Source organism: Triturus cristatus, chromosome 4_2 (assembly GCF_964204655.1).
Source record: "Triturus cristatus chromosome 4_2, aTriCri1.1, whole genome shotgun sequence".
Taxonomy (NCBI): domain Eukaryota; kingdom Metazoa; phylum Chordata; class Amphibia; order Caudata; family Salamandridae; genus Triturus; species Triturus cristatus.
The window spans coordinates 253,322,871-253,337,453 of NC_140586.1; the positions used below are offsets into that span (position 1 = coordinate 253,322,871).

The 14,583-nt window shown below is 45.1% G+C and overlaps 1 protein-coding gene across 1 annotated transcript in view; it reads right to left on the reverse strand.

The window, feature by feature from the left end:
* VAMP4 (vesicle associated membrane protein 4) overlaps positions 1 to 1,160 on the reverse strand; it is a 131,816-nt gene extending 130,656 nt beyond the window's left edge. Inside the window, exon 1 of the mRNA XM_085601442.1 lies at positions 1,025 to 1,160. The gene's annotated coding sequence lies outside the window, so the exon portion shown is untranslated. The remainder of the gene's footprint in view (positions 1 to 1,024) is intronic.
* Between the last annotated feature and the right edge of the window lie 13,423 nt (positions 1,161 to 14,583).

Genomic DNA, 14,583 nt, shown 5'->3' on the forward strand with positions numbered 1-14,583 from the left:
GACCAAAAGATATGGGGCATGAATGGGAAGGTTCTGTCCCAAGAACACACTAGGGTGATATTGCATCCATAAAAGCCCAAATCAGAAAAATACCCTCGATACAAATACAACAATAACAAACAGTGCATTACAAAGCATAACACACATCTTAAGTGGCTGTGTCTTATACTTGGATAGGTACAAGAGCCAGACGGTTGGCGAGGGTTAGGTAAAAGGCTTTTAGAACCAAATATAGCCTAGAGTACATCAAACAGATTATTCATGACATAATTTTCACTCAGATTAGTTAGGCTGGAGGGCCGCAAGATAACACCACTACGAAATACCATCACAGAGAAACTCCCTGCCTAGCAACCACCCCTCCAACACTTACTGGTACCCTGGATAGGTTAGCTACAGAAATCCGTTGAAAACTAAACCAACCACAATGGACACCGGGCTTCTCACGAACATATAAGTGACACGAATCCAATGGACTGACAAACACAGTCCAAATCCTATTTCAAACGCTCACCTAAACGCACACAACTAAACACCAACAATGCAGCAGACATTATCGCACGATAGCTTTATCAGTCAGGTTGAGGGTCTTCTCAGGATCGAACGAAAGGCCATCCAAACAGAGGATGGGGTGACTGACTCTTACAAATAACAATAACAAAATAAAACGCATAACAACTGACTTGCCCTAGCGCGCTCCTCGCCATCAACTTGATAACTTCACCTCTCAGCGACAGTTCTCCAATTTCTCTTCCTGGGAAGACTCCTCTTCTTGGGCTGCGGCTTCATAGGTCTTCTTTACTGAGCACTGCCACTACATATATCATACTAATAATAAAAAATAAAAAAAACTGCCCCTGCATACCACCTTCATTACTACTTCGTCAGCCGTTCCCAACACAATTCCTACGTCACGAGTTCAATTATCACCATAATGAAGAAAACCTATTCAATTGCAGCTGTTAACAAAAACATAACGAATACAAAAACTGTTCCAGATATCGTTTAGAGTATGCCTTTTTACCTCTCAGTGCGGTGGCCACCTGCCCGCTATTTAAACAGATCCGTGAATTCAGCATCACGCCCGTTGTCCCTATCTAAGGTTTTATCATTGTCATTTGTCCCTAAATTTAGGGCTTCCGGGTCGCATAATAACCAATCCCACTGTTGAATATATCCTGTCAGTAGTCTGGGGCAAGCCGGGACTGATAATGTGTAAAACGATCTAGGATTGGAGAGTTGGGGCACCCCAGCCAATCCCACTGTGACATACGGAATTCTGAAGTGGTAATTGGCTGTGTAGTTCTCAAGTGCAGGTGCTTGTTCCACACTCGCTCGTCTCGCGCGCTCTTGGAAGCAGCAGTCATGGACTGTTCGATGAGAGCCTGTCTTACCTTCACCCAGTAGCCGCACTGAGCAGGAGCGTTTTTTTCCAAGTACAAATGGGATAGAAAGCGTTTGAGGGGAGGGAAGAGGGTTCCGAGAGGGTCGTGGCATCTATTGTGAAGAAGAGTCACCAGACATACGTAGTAATATGGTAGAAATACGCGTTATTTTTTTACAACATTCTACAAACATATCAAAACACAAAATAATTCTCTGAAAGATGTGTGGCATAGTTAAGGGTGTTACACAACGTATGCAATTTATTTTGCAGTTTAATATAGCCCAAACCCTACTCGAAGATATTTAAATACTTTATAGGAGCACAAGTAGTACAAAATGTCACATTCATTTTTAGGTTTCGTCTGCACAACCCTTGCGCTTATGGGTGTGACTTAACGGCTAGAGCGGCCGAATTTGAGGCTGGGAAACCAGGTCCGCGTCTGGCAGGAGGCTAAACATCCTGTGATTGTGGCAAATCACTTAATCTCCTCATGCCTAAAAATAAATGTGCCCCTCTAATGCAACTGGTGCTCATGAAAAAGTGCTCCTATACTTTTGGGTCGAGTTCATTCTATATAAAACTGCAAAATAAATATATTTGTTAAAATGTATTATTAATCTTAAAAGGGGCTCACATCTCGCTCTTACTTTTCATTTGTTCGTGTGCTTGCCACTTACTTTTCTTCCGTTTCTATTCGTTGTAGCATACTATTTTCTGTTGTTACTGTGTGTTTCTCTCATCAGTATTCCATAGCCCAAGTACTCATTTTTATCCACTTTGGTGGGTGGGATTTCTTTTATTAGGTTTCACATGCACAGCATTTACTGTGTACCATCCCCTTTATGTCGCCCTGGCTGCATGCATTTCAAGCGTGCTTGTCGGCTGCATTTTTTTGTTTTGTTTGTGCAATGCCTTTTATTTAATCCGTTTGCAAGCACAGGTTTCAGGTGTGCTTGTTCCCTCCTCGCGCCGCATACTTACACACACACACCCCTGCCTCGTACATACACACACCAGATGGAGGCACGTCCCAAGCTATCTCCCCACTCATAAGCATAACAAGCTAATCTGTTTTATAAAACAAAGTGTTGGTGTATGCTGCAAACATGTTAAATGTTGGTGTGCGTTAAAAGCTTAGCTCCGAAAGGAAATAAGACTCCTCCAGAGACCAGTTAATTTTTGTTTGAATCCTGTTATGCGCACGTCTTATGTCATATCAAAATATGTTCCGATCATGTCACACATGATATTCACAACCAGGGGAAAAGACACAAAGCTACAGAAACTTAAAGGACTGACGTTGTCATACATACCTGTAAAGCTGTTTTAAAGCTGTAATTTTGAAGAAAGATTTGATGCATGCACCCCAGCGCTCTTTCTACATCATCCCAGACTTGACTGTATTTCCAAAATTCACTGCATCAGTTTCGCACAGCCTATTTCTGCTCGTTTACTTTTGTCTTTGCACTCTGAACCTGCGCTTCATCCCAGTTTGCAAGTTACGGCTGTCTGTCTATCCCCTGCACTGCGAAACGTTTGATTCACTCGCTACGTGCATGCATTGGAATTTGATGTTCAGTTCAAGACCCTAATGAAGGTCGTATATCCCTCACAAAATAATCTCAAACGCAACCCATTGAAGATGGAATCGATCCTGTATTCCAATTCTGTGTCAGGACCAGAGGCTCCGATTATGCTTCTCATTTCTTTGCTGAAGAAATCTCAGCAGCCAATCAAATAACAGTAAAAGAAATAAACACTACAATACCCATGAACACACACTGGGTATCACATGACAACCATAGAGAATCCCCTATAAAAGGTCCATAAGAGAATACCACATCCTCTTTCTTTGCTGCGCCGCAGCCAGTTAAGTGCTTTGCATTTGTACTTACATTATTTCATGCTCGCTTTGATTGCAGCACGTTTACTATCGCATTCTTGTTTGCTCTGTTTGTATATTGCCTATTTGTTCTCCGAGTGGCGCTCAACACGCGTTGTGCTTTGTACTTCATTTTGTTTCTGGTTTTCGCCACTATTTCTTTCCTGGGAGCGTTTGTCACCTCCCCGGTTCGGGCGCTTTGCGCCCCGCTTGATTTATTGTGGAGTGGGAGTTCGGGGGCTAGAGGACGCGCGTACTGGCATCGCGCAGTCCTCTTTCTATTATGATCAGGCGGTCGTTACCGCGCATGCGCGGCGGCCATTTCTTTGAAGATTTGCCAGCATTTACGCATCTCAAATTAGCGCGGGAGCCGCACTTTTCATGCTGTTTGCGCACTTGCCTGTCACAGCCCCAGTTTACGTCTAAACTCAAACAATTACCAGTTTGGGCTGGATAATAGTGCATAGGCATTGCCTAGAGTGGATCTTGGCAAGCCCTCCCTCCACGCTTAATTTGTTTACTGAGGGTTAATTTGTAACTGTGTTGTTGGCTTGCATGGGGTTTTCCACTCCCCCTTATTTTGCCTTCTGGCAATACTCTTGATTACAGTGTTTACACTTCCTCCAGTGGGCATTATTGACACTTTCTTGTGGTATTATGGCTGAATATTATGATGAGCATGGTTACTCTTATGACGAACTGACCTCTGTGTCCATGGAGCAAGAGTTGGTTGAAGCACTTGATGTGGGTGTCCAACACTCTGTTAATAAAGCGCTGGTTCGCGCTATTGAGCCCTTGAAACGTCATCTGTGTTCTTATGCTTTGCAACAGGGCTGGCTACCTACTTCCTCTGGTCATCCTTCCTCTAATGCTGCTAAGGTTGCCAATCCTCATAAATCTTATTTTGCTAAATTAGCCAAGGCTCTCTCCAATGACCATTCCTATGGTCATTCTTCCAAGGACATTCTGGCTTCGCATTCTCATCAGACTGACGATGGGAACACTTCCTCTGACACGCCTTCGGACCAAGAAGAGTCTCCTCTTCCAGCTAAAAAGTCTCGTAAGGAGCATTTTGTTGATGCACCAATGCATCCTGAACTCCTTACCCTTGACACAACCCAAATTGTACACCCTAATTCATCTTCCTTGCTTCCTTCCGCGGAGGTAGCGGATTAAGTGCAGTCCCATATTCGCCAACCTATTGACAAAGATGTGAGAACGCACCTGCGTTCTGAATGTTCTCGGGCGGATTTGGCTTATAAGTTGGCGGAAACACCCGAAGTCGATCCTTCCATGATGACTTATCTCAAGAAGAACACCAAAGACCCGAAAAAGGGGATTGATAGAGCATGGCGTTCTTGTCAGGACAAGTTGTTAGACTTGCTTGGCCCCCTCACCAAAATTTTGGAACTGGGTTTTCGGGATAAAGAGTCCGCCTCCGCCATTGACCCAGATGATTTGATTGGGTGGACTCAGAGAGCCATTTGTCAGTTGGGTAACGCCAATTGTGCCATGTCTTTTGAACGCAGGAGATCTATGCTCTTGAAATTGGACCCGAAGTTAGCAGAATTGTCTTCTTCTGAATCTGGACCGTTAGCTCAGGGTTTGCTGTTTGATCATCCTTTTCTTAAAGAACTAACCAAATTTGTTGCCACTTTCAGTGGTCTTGATAAAGCTTAGTCCTCCCTTAAATGGGCTTTTCGCCTGGTTTTTGGATGGGCCGGACGATATAGGGGACGATCCTTCGGCCGCAGTTTTAACCAAGGACTTAACGTGGCTCTCAGTCCCATCGTGGAGGTTATCAGGACTCCAGATATAACAACACCTCCTCCTTCTATCCCACTTGCAGAGCACAAAACAGGTTCAGGAAAGGGCGTTATGGTGGAAATCAAGGAGGACAACAGGATTCCTCAGCTTCGGGTGAGTTTGATCGCATTTTCAGAAGTTTTGTTGGGGAACAGAATCCAATTTTTTCTCCCCAGTTGGCAACAGATCTCGAACGATGCATGGATTTTGGATACTGTGAAGGGTTACAAGATAGTTCTCCAGTTCCCCCATTCAAACTCTACCTCCTTCGCCCCTGATTTTTTCACTTCAAGATCAGGCTGTCATTTCCACAGAAATAGATTCTCTTCTGAAAAAAGGGGCCATAATTCGGACCACCCGTCATTCTCAGGGCTTCACCAGCAACATCTTTCTGGTTCAGAAGAAAGGGGGTGGGTCCAGACTGGTTTTCAACCTCATGGACTTCAATGGCTGGGTCGTTTATCGACACTTCAAGATGGATGGCATCCATCTTTTTCAAGACCTTCTTCAGGAGGGGGACTGGAAGGGTCATCTAGATCTGAAGGATGCATATCTATCTGTTCCCATTTACGGTCCTAATCGTCGATTTCTGCAAATCCAATGGCAGGGAGTCTGGTTCGAGTACAAGGTTCTCCCTTTCGGCCTCTCGTCAGCACCTTGGTGCTTCACAAAACTTCTGAGGCCTGTCATGGAGTCTCTGAGAGCCCTGGGTGTTCGCCTAATAATTTATTTGGACACAGGTTCAATGCCCTCGTCTGTTAGCGACTCATTTGGAGTGGTCAATCGATCTTTTGCAGTCCCTCGGTTTTCTAGTGAATCCACAGAAGTCAGTTTTCGCCCCATCTCAATCGATAGAGTTCCTGGGTTTTCTGATCAATTCCCTCAGTTGCCAACTCCTCTTACCCAATCAGAAGATCAGATCTATCAAGAGAGAGTTGAGATTGATTTTGCACAAACAGATTGTATCATTGAGATCTGTAGCCCGGATAGTCGGCCTGTTAGCTTCCTCGATCCAAGCAATATTCCCGGGTCCTCTCCACTACCGAGCACTTCAGCGATTCAAAATCTGCCATCTCCTGAAAGGCCTCAAATATTCAGATCAGATTCCTCTTTCAGAGGAGGCGAGGTGGGAGATGTTGTGGTGGTTAGAACACATGGAGTCTTGGAATGGTCGAGGCCTATTCGGAGTGTCTCCGGATGTGGTGATAGAGTCCGATGCCAGTCGGTGGGGTTGGGCAGCCCGTTGCGGTCAGGTAACTACAGGGGGCCGGTGGTCTCAGGACGAATTGTCACTCCACATCAATTGTCTGGAACTTCTGGCATGGTCCTTTGCGATTCGTTGTCTTTCCCCGCGCAAGATGAATTGTTGCATACTTCTCCGCATGGACAATGTGTCAGCGGTACAGTATGTGAACAAACTGGGAGGGACGAAGTCCAGGATTCTAGCAGAAATCGCCAAAGATTTCTGGCACTTTTGCCTTCAGAGGAAATTCACAGTGATTGCGGAGTATCTTCCGGGGTGCAACAATCTGATTGCCGATTGGAATTCTCGTCATCTCAGAGATTTCAGCATTTGGAGGCTTCATCCTCGTGTATTCAAGTCACTAACTCAGCTTTGGGGTCCGTGTCAGATCGATCTCTTAGCCTCTCGCCTCAACAGGCAAATTCCAATGTTCTTCAGTTGGCGTCCAGATCCGGAAGCTCTGGCCACGGATGCTTTTCTGCAGGACTGGCCGTCACGTCTGTGTTATGCCTTTCCCCCGTTTGTGATGACTCCCAGGGTCCTAGCACGCACAAAACATTATCAGTCAGAATTGATTCTGAGCACTCCTCTTTGGAGGGCTCAGGCATGGTTCCCGGTTCTTCTGGAGATGCTTTGTGCAGTGCCGCTACTTCTTCCCCAGTGATGGAATCTGTTGCTGGACCCTCTCATAAGCCCGCATCCCTTGATAGAATCGGGACAGCTCCTTCTAGTTGCCTGGTGGGTTTCGGGAATCGCTGGAAGATCCCAGGCCTTACGCTACCAGATTTATCAGTGAAGCTTGGTCTCCCAACACACACAAGCGCTATTCTACAGCCTGGAAACGATGGTGTAGTTGGTGCGCTCAACGGGAGGTGGATCCCGCTACAGCGGATGTCTCTTTGATTGTGAATTTTCTTGCATCCATTGCTTCTTCCGGTCTTGCCTATAGAACGGTTAATAATTTTCAGTCTGCCATTTCTGCAGGCCATGTAACGGTCAATGACAAACCTGCTGGTGAGCATCCTTTGGTCTGCAAGCTATTCAGGGGTATCAGGTTGATAAAACCTCCTTGCCCTAAATACTTTGAACTATGGGATGTGTCTACTGTTTTACGGTTTTTGGAGGCTTGGCCCTCCAATAAATATCTGTCACGTAAACAACTTTCTGCAAAATTAACTATGTTATTATGTCTGGTTTCTTGTAAGCACGTTTCTGATATCCGTGCGCTGGATCTTGCAGGTCGTGGATTTTCACCAGAAGGTGTCACTTTTGCTCTCGCCAGACACACTAAGTGTAATACTACTTCTATTACTTATCCGATTTTTCCTAATAACCCTAAACTTTGTGTGGTGCAATGTATTAAGGATTATGAGGTAAGTACTGCTGAATTTCGACAAGATATGAGGGGTCAGTTGTTGATTGCTTTGCAGAAACCTTTTCGCCCAGTGACCCCGGCTATATTATCAAGATGGGTGCAATGGCTCATGGGTGAGGCAGGAATAGATGTTGCAAAATTTGGTGCACATTCAGCTCGTGGAGCTATGGCTTCAAAGGCTTTTTCTATGGGGGTTAGTTTACTAGACATTATGAATGCAGCTGATTGGTCATCTGATTCTACGTTTAAGACCTTTTATTATAAACCGATTGTGGATAATGCATCTGTAGTGGTGACGCAGCTTTAAACTAGCATAATCGAAACCGCCGGTCCTGACATAGAATTCAAAATTTGCGAACATACGTGACAAGAATTTTCAATTCTATTAAGTACACGGAGGCGAGGATTATCCCACCCAATTCTGTATTACATATGGTTATTTACATTATCTGCCTTGACTGTATTTATATCTTATACGGTGTATAAATTCCTTGTGTTTCCCTCCCTTTTTACTGTACTTTGTTCTATGAGGGAATGGTGTATTACGTCTCTATATTTCCTTCCCAGGTTCTGATCCCAAATGATGCTCGTTGGTCTTTCTCCATGAAGTGTCTTATGGATACCAGCATGTTTCGGATCTCTGACGATGCACGCATCAAGTCTTCTGTTTCCAGCCCTTTGGACTGCTGTTTTACGTTCTCAGACTTCTTTTTCTTTCCACGTTTTTCGCAAATGTTGGACTGTTTTCATCACGTTAACTGTTATGCTTAACAAAGAAAGAGGATGTGGTATTCTCTTATGGACCTTTTATAGGGGATTCTCTATGGTTGTCATGTGATACCCAGTGTGTGTTCATGGGTATTGTAGTGTTTATTTCTTTTACTGTTACTTGATTGGCTGCTGAGATTTCTTCAGTAAAGAAATGAGAAGCATAATCCTCGCTTCCGTGTCCTTAATAGAATTGAAAATTCTTCTCACGTATTCTCGTAAATTTTGAATTTTTCTCACCAGGCAGCTGCCTCTTCCTCCCACACCAATGTATTCTTATGGCTCTGGTTTAGGTGTGACATGCAGTGCTTCAAGCATGAAAATTGTGCAGCACCTCATTTCAAAATATAAGCGTTAAAGCACCCAGTTTCAAAATATTAGCGATATCTGTGCTGTTTAATGGAACACATATTTTACCTGCTTAAAAAAGTCCCCACCATCTTGTTGAAAGCATTGCAGCCCTGGTGAATAGAATATGTGTGAAGTATGTGGCAGTTCTGCGAACCAGCCACCCCCTCGCTATGTCCAGCACTGTCTTGACCACACCTCCCTGCACCAACAGTCCACTGCATTCTGAGTTCCCATTGTTTCACCCCGCTGTAGTTTAGCCCTCACTTGTGACTCCCTGACTCAAGACTGTGTTGCTCTCTTATCCTGTTAAGACATGTTTGCCTTCAACACCTAAACTCATCAACACATTCCTGCATTTACTGCCTTTAAAACAAGCATTGGCATAGCCAATAGGTCTCGCCTTTGTGACCTTATAAGTATTTAGTTATGCAGCACAATATCCTTGGTGCAACAACATTAACTGTTGCATGGCTAAACACTTATAAGGTCCCAAAGGCGAGGCCTTTTGGCTATGCCAATGCTTGTTGGATGTTGGTGGCCCCACGATGACACTAAAGTTGGTGTCCTCTACGTCTTTCACCTTGTTCCAAGATAACTACATGTCGCGATATTGCGCTAAGTAACTTGAGGTTCTTTACTTTTAGACTTGGAAAAACAGGTGTGAGTCATTCTCTCCAGGCACGAGCTGCTAAGGAAGGAGGAGGGGTCAGTGAACAGGTAGAACAGGATGAAGGGAGGGCGGTCGCTGAAAGCAGAGACACCCGAGAAAAAGCTGAGGGAAACTAGACCGCATATGTTCCACACAGAGAACAGGCAAGAGTGGAATTAAAATTGGTGAAACACTACGGGAGAGAAGGGCTAGAGAGGCGGAGAAGTTAACAATTCTGAAATAGAGAGACAGAAAGAATCAAGGAAAAGGAGAGGAGAAATAGAAGAAAGATAGAAAAGAAAATTATAAGAAGGAATAGATTAAAAGAAGAGCGTGACGGAAAGACAAGTGCCTAAAAAACAGAACGGGACCCTAAAGACAAAGGAAAAAGAAGAGTCGGAGAAAAGGGACTGGAGAGAAGCTAGAAGGGCGAGAAAGAGAAGCTGAAAAAAGAGAGACAGGAAGAAGAGAGAGACAGAGAGAACTGAAGACTGACATCGGAAACACAGAGAGGGAAATGGTGATGTAAGAAAGGTGAACATAATCATTGCAGGCAACCAAGTATCATAGCTCTGAGACGCAACGCCGGCATTCTACAACTGTAGCCTGTGGATGCGCATAAATAGTCAGAGCAGGCACGTGGCACCACCTTACCTTTAGTAAGTGTATCCCCATACTTTCCAAGACCTCGGCCCTTAAAACAGATCACTTCTAGAACATGCGATCGCTCTGATCTTGCCTGCTTAGCAAAGCCAAAATTAAGCATCACAGTTTTTTCCCCCCAATGAGGCTCACTACAGCAAAACGTGAATTGCCGATTGTAGGGCACACAACATTTAAATTAATATCAATACACATTCATACCTGCTTGCTATATGCAATCTTGCTGTGCAGAAAATTGAAACAGGGAGTGTATTATTCCTTTCTCTTTATAGTTCCCAGACCGGAAGTTGTAAGGAAGCCATATTTGTATTTTTTGGTATTGTTTAGTTTAAACAGGTAATCTATGTCTGCATATGGAGAGCGGTGTCACGCTCAGTGTGGACTGGGAAGAGGAAGACGGACTAGAAGAAAGTGCCCAGTAGCTGCTGGCTGCAGTCGGATTCCAACCAAACGCCTCACACAGTGTGTAAGATTGACCTTTTTACTAGAACTGTCCGACTAACCCTGCACAATGCCTCGGGGAAAAAAATACAACTTAATGAACCCGTCACAGAAAGATTTAAATCTACCTGGATCACAGCAGATGATGTTAATTAATGCATCACATTTAGTGCTTGTAAATTTAGGAGGCTGGGAAATGGCTGTTAACCGTGCGGAAGTGCTGAAAACAATTTCACGCCTGTGATTATATTGTGATAATAAAGCAAGCCACAATAAAGAAAGCTAAGATGGTGGCAAGGGCTGCGCGGGCTCCCAACAGAAGTAGCTGCGACCAGACATGTCCATCACTGGAATCAAGGGAGGCTCGTGTCAGATTCCGCGGGAAGCCGAGGAGCCCGGATATCACCCGAGGGCTGATAGCGTTGAGAACAGCTGCCAATGAAATGTATGTTTTTGCCTTTACAGATGATCAATCAGAGGTAGCCTGTCAGTCACTTTGTATCTCAGTGTGTTCGTGTTCAAGAGCGCTGACGCTCTGGAGATGTCGCCCTGCAGAATACACGACTGGTTAAAAGAAAAGCAAATCGTGAAATAACTGCGATATTTAGGCTTGCATTGATTTTAAAGAGCACCTATTTAAAACCAGTTCCTAGTGTTCGGCAGATGTTAGAACCCTACATCAAAGAGGATAGGTTGACAGACCGGAGCCGGGCCATATAAAGAGGGCGATAAAGAGACGCGCTCTGTGGTGGGGGAGGGGCAGAGCGAGGCGCTTGGGAGAGCAAGCGAGGGGACAGCCAGATGGCGCCTGATCGCGCGCTGCAAGGGTGCCGCGAGGAAAGCCAGATAGCGGCTGCGCACGTGCCCACGCGCGTAACCGCAAGATTTAGGCCACAAGCAAAAGCTTGTGGTCGGATTTCTAAAGCCCACACACTAGATGTCTCTTCCCAGCACATGCGCTGGCTCAGGCGAGACCTAAAAACTCTTCTTGTCCAACCAGGGAGGCTAATGGATGAGTCTTGCACGGCTGGTCCTTTTGCAAGCAGTAAACACAATCGGAGAACTCTTTTAAACGTATGCAAATCTTAACTGTGTTAACAATTAAATCTCATTTGTGCAGCATGTTGTAATAGGCTTATTGGAGAGTTAGAGAAACGTGCTCACAAGTTACATTTAACTGCAAATGATCGAAGTAAATAAACAATAGCATGGTGCCGTTGGGCATCCTTGACTTGATTTTTTTTTTTATTTGCTACAATTCTCATGAGCGGAACAGTCTATTTGCTAGAATAATAAGTTGCATAAGTTAACTGAATGGTGCCTAGTCAATATCCTTTGTCTGCTTCGACACACTTTGTGACCACTGTCATATATAATATAACATATCTGAATGTTGATTGCGTCCGTGCAGCGCACAGTGTTCTATTGGTATGGCATTGCATTCTGTTGTCACTGTGTGATTTTCAAAAAAGTTCAACATTTTCCGTCGCATATTGGAGCCTGGTTCAGCATAAGGATGTGCTTTTGTGTTTTTGCTGACTTGGGTTTTCGGAGTCAGGGCATTGTTTCCCACAGATGAGACACAAGTGAAAAGGACTTTCTCAATCCTACTTTACCCTCGCTTGATCGCTTCTTACACTGAAATCACGTGTTGCTTAAACAAATGTTAGCAAAGCTAATAGGTTTCGCCTATTGTCCGTGTTATTGCATATTTTTTAACTTTAAGTTATATTGCACAGTGTTGGACTTGGCCCTTTTTGACAGGTTCACCCCTAAACTTTTTGCCTTAAGTTCTGACATGGTGTTGGTGGTTCTAGGCATCTGGGCACTTTAGCACTGTTGTCCAGTGTAAAGAGCGTGCACTCTCTGTGTACATTTGGTGAAGTTGGCCTGCCCTTCCATAGGAATGCATTGGGGATAATTGTGTCCGTGGTAATTCCTGGTATGAGAGGAGCGCAGGATCGAGTTTAGTATGTATGAACTCGTGAGAATAAATGCTGCGCAATGGGGTGCGCAGATTTATTTTTACTGTTGGAGAAATGCCACTTTTAGAAGTTGGCATTTCTGTGTGCTATGTGTCTGCCTGCTTGATGTGAATTGCATGTCTGACTTGTGAGTGAAGGGCTGGAAGGCCCTGGGCAAATTTAAGAGTTATTCCCCTTATTCCCTTTCCTTTCTTACCTGTTGTCCATTGCTGGTGATATGTTTGTTGGAATTTAATATTTGCCTTTAGAAAACTTCATGTTGTTTTGAGTTTTTGTCCCACATGGTATTTAGAGTATGTTATATTACTTAATATTGTTTGAATTGGTCACATTGCTTACATATGAGCACTTATCAACTTTTTTGAATTAATTCTTTGTCTTTGTTTTTATGTAAATATGATTGTAAATTTGTTTGAATTATTCTTTATTTGTCGCTTGTCATATGTTTGTCTCAAATGCTTTGTTATAGAAGTTATACATACTATTCGACTCTACAGGTATAAGATACAAAATTGTTCTTTGTGCTGTGTTTTTTTGTTGGGCCATCTATATGTAGTATATTTATGTTATATTTTTGTGGTATTTATTCATATTTGTGTTGTGAATTGTTATGTGATATTTATGTCGTCTTTTATGTAATTTTATATTATTGCAGCCCTGACGAAGTTCCCACTGGCAGTGTAATGGGAACGAAACGCGTTGGCTGTGTGCCAGTCTTTGAACCGAATTGTTGAATAAAAGGACTTTTATGAAGAATAAGCGACTTATTTTACCTAATTGACTCCGAATTGAGTGCACCTTCCAATTTTCCTTTCCTTGGTCTCTATATAACACCCCTGGACGGCGGGTGTGTGAAGAGTTTGCACCACTTCATAAAATATAACGCTACACGGATTGGAAGTGCTTGACTTTGGTTTGCCGTTTGCTCTTTTCTGTGTAAGGTGTGTGTGGCTCCAGGAGGGGCAGGGTGAGTCAGCGCTGGGCTGAATTGGACATCTGGGCTGGGAGTAGTGGGAGTGGTAATCCCCTGACTGAATAAGATGGTGCCTGCCCTGTACAATGCTGGCTCCACCCCCTGTGGTGTGTCTGATCACCTAGCCCCCACCTGACAAAGGGGAAAAGGAGCTTGCAAAACAAAGCGCTCCAATTCCCCCCAAACCAGTTGCATCTGGTTCCCCCATGCCCTGCACTAAAGACAAAGGAAATGTTGGTATAAATGTAGGGGCTGTGACCCCATGAAATTGTTCTGGACCTGTTCCTAATCCTGCAGGGGCGTGCTGCTGCCGGGGCCCAGGAGGACCTGCCAGAAGGGCTGCCTCCCTGGGCCCAGCAGTGCCCCCTTCATCTTCCTGGATTTTGTGCAGCTAGCGCCTCGTGAGCGCTGTGCTTTATTTGCTTAACTTCCCCAAGGAGAGAGGAACGCGTGGGCTTTGCAGTGCTGCGCTGCATGACAAAGAGAGGGAACCCCCGGCATAGGGATTCCCCAGAGTTGCCGCTGAGCGGGTGCCCACCCCGCTACAGAGATATTCATGGATTGTGGGTGCCCACCCCGCTTATGCTGTTTTTTTAATATGGTGGGTGCCCACCCCGCTGGTGTGTTATGTTATTTAACTGGCGCTTGCCTACCCCGCATTCTACGATGGAGGAATCACCTCTGCGGCCCGAGCTGCGGCAGGAGAGGAAGTCAGGTGGCGTGATGCCTGTCGTGAGGCGGGACTTCCGGGTCCCCAAGGGAAGCGCCGAAGAAGTCCGGAGCCTCGCGGTCTCCATGTTGCAGTCCCTGGTCCCAGGAGGGGTCCTGGGTGAAGAGGAGAGGCGGCTGAGGCCGCCGATGGCGGCGCAGGCTCCCGAGAGTAGAGGGAAGCCCCACGGAGAGGAGAAGCGGCTCCAGCGCGAGGCAGCAGAGAGCGAGTCCAGCCACATGGAGAGCCCGGTTAAGTAGGGGCTTCTCCGTTTTGTGGTGCTGATCGAGGCACAGGCTCGATGGTCAGATTCCGAGCAGCCCCGTCTGGCAGCGGGCCGCTCCAACGAGG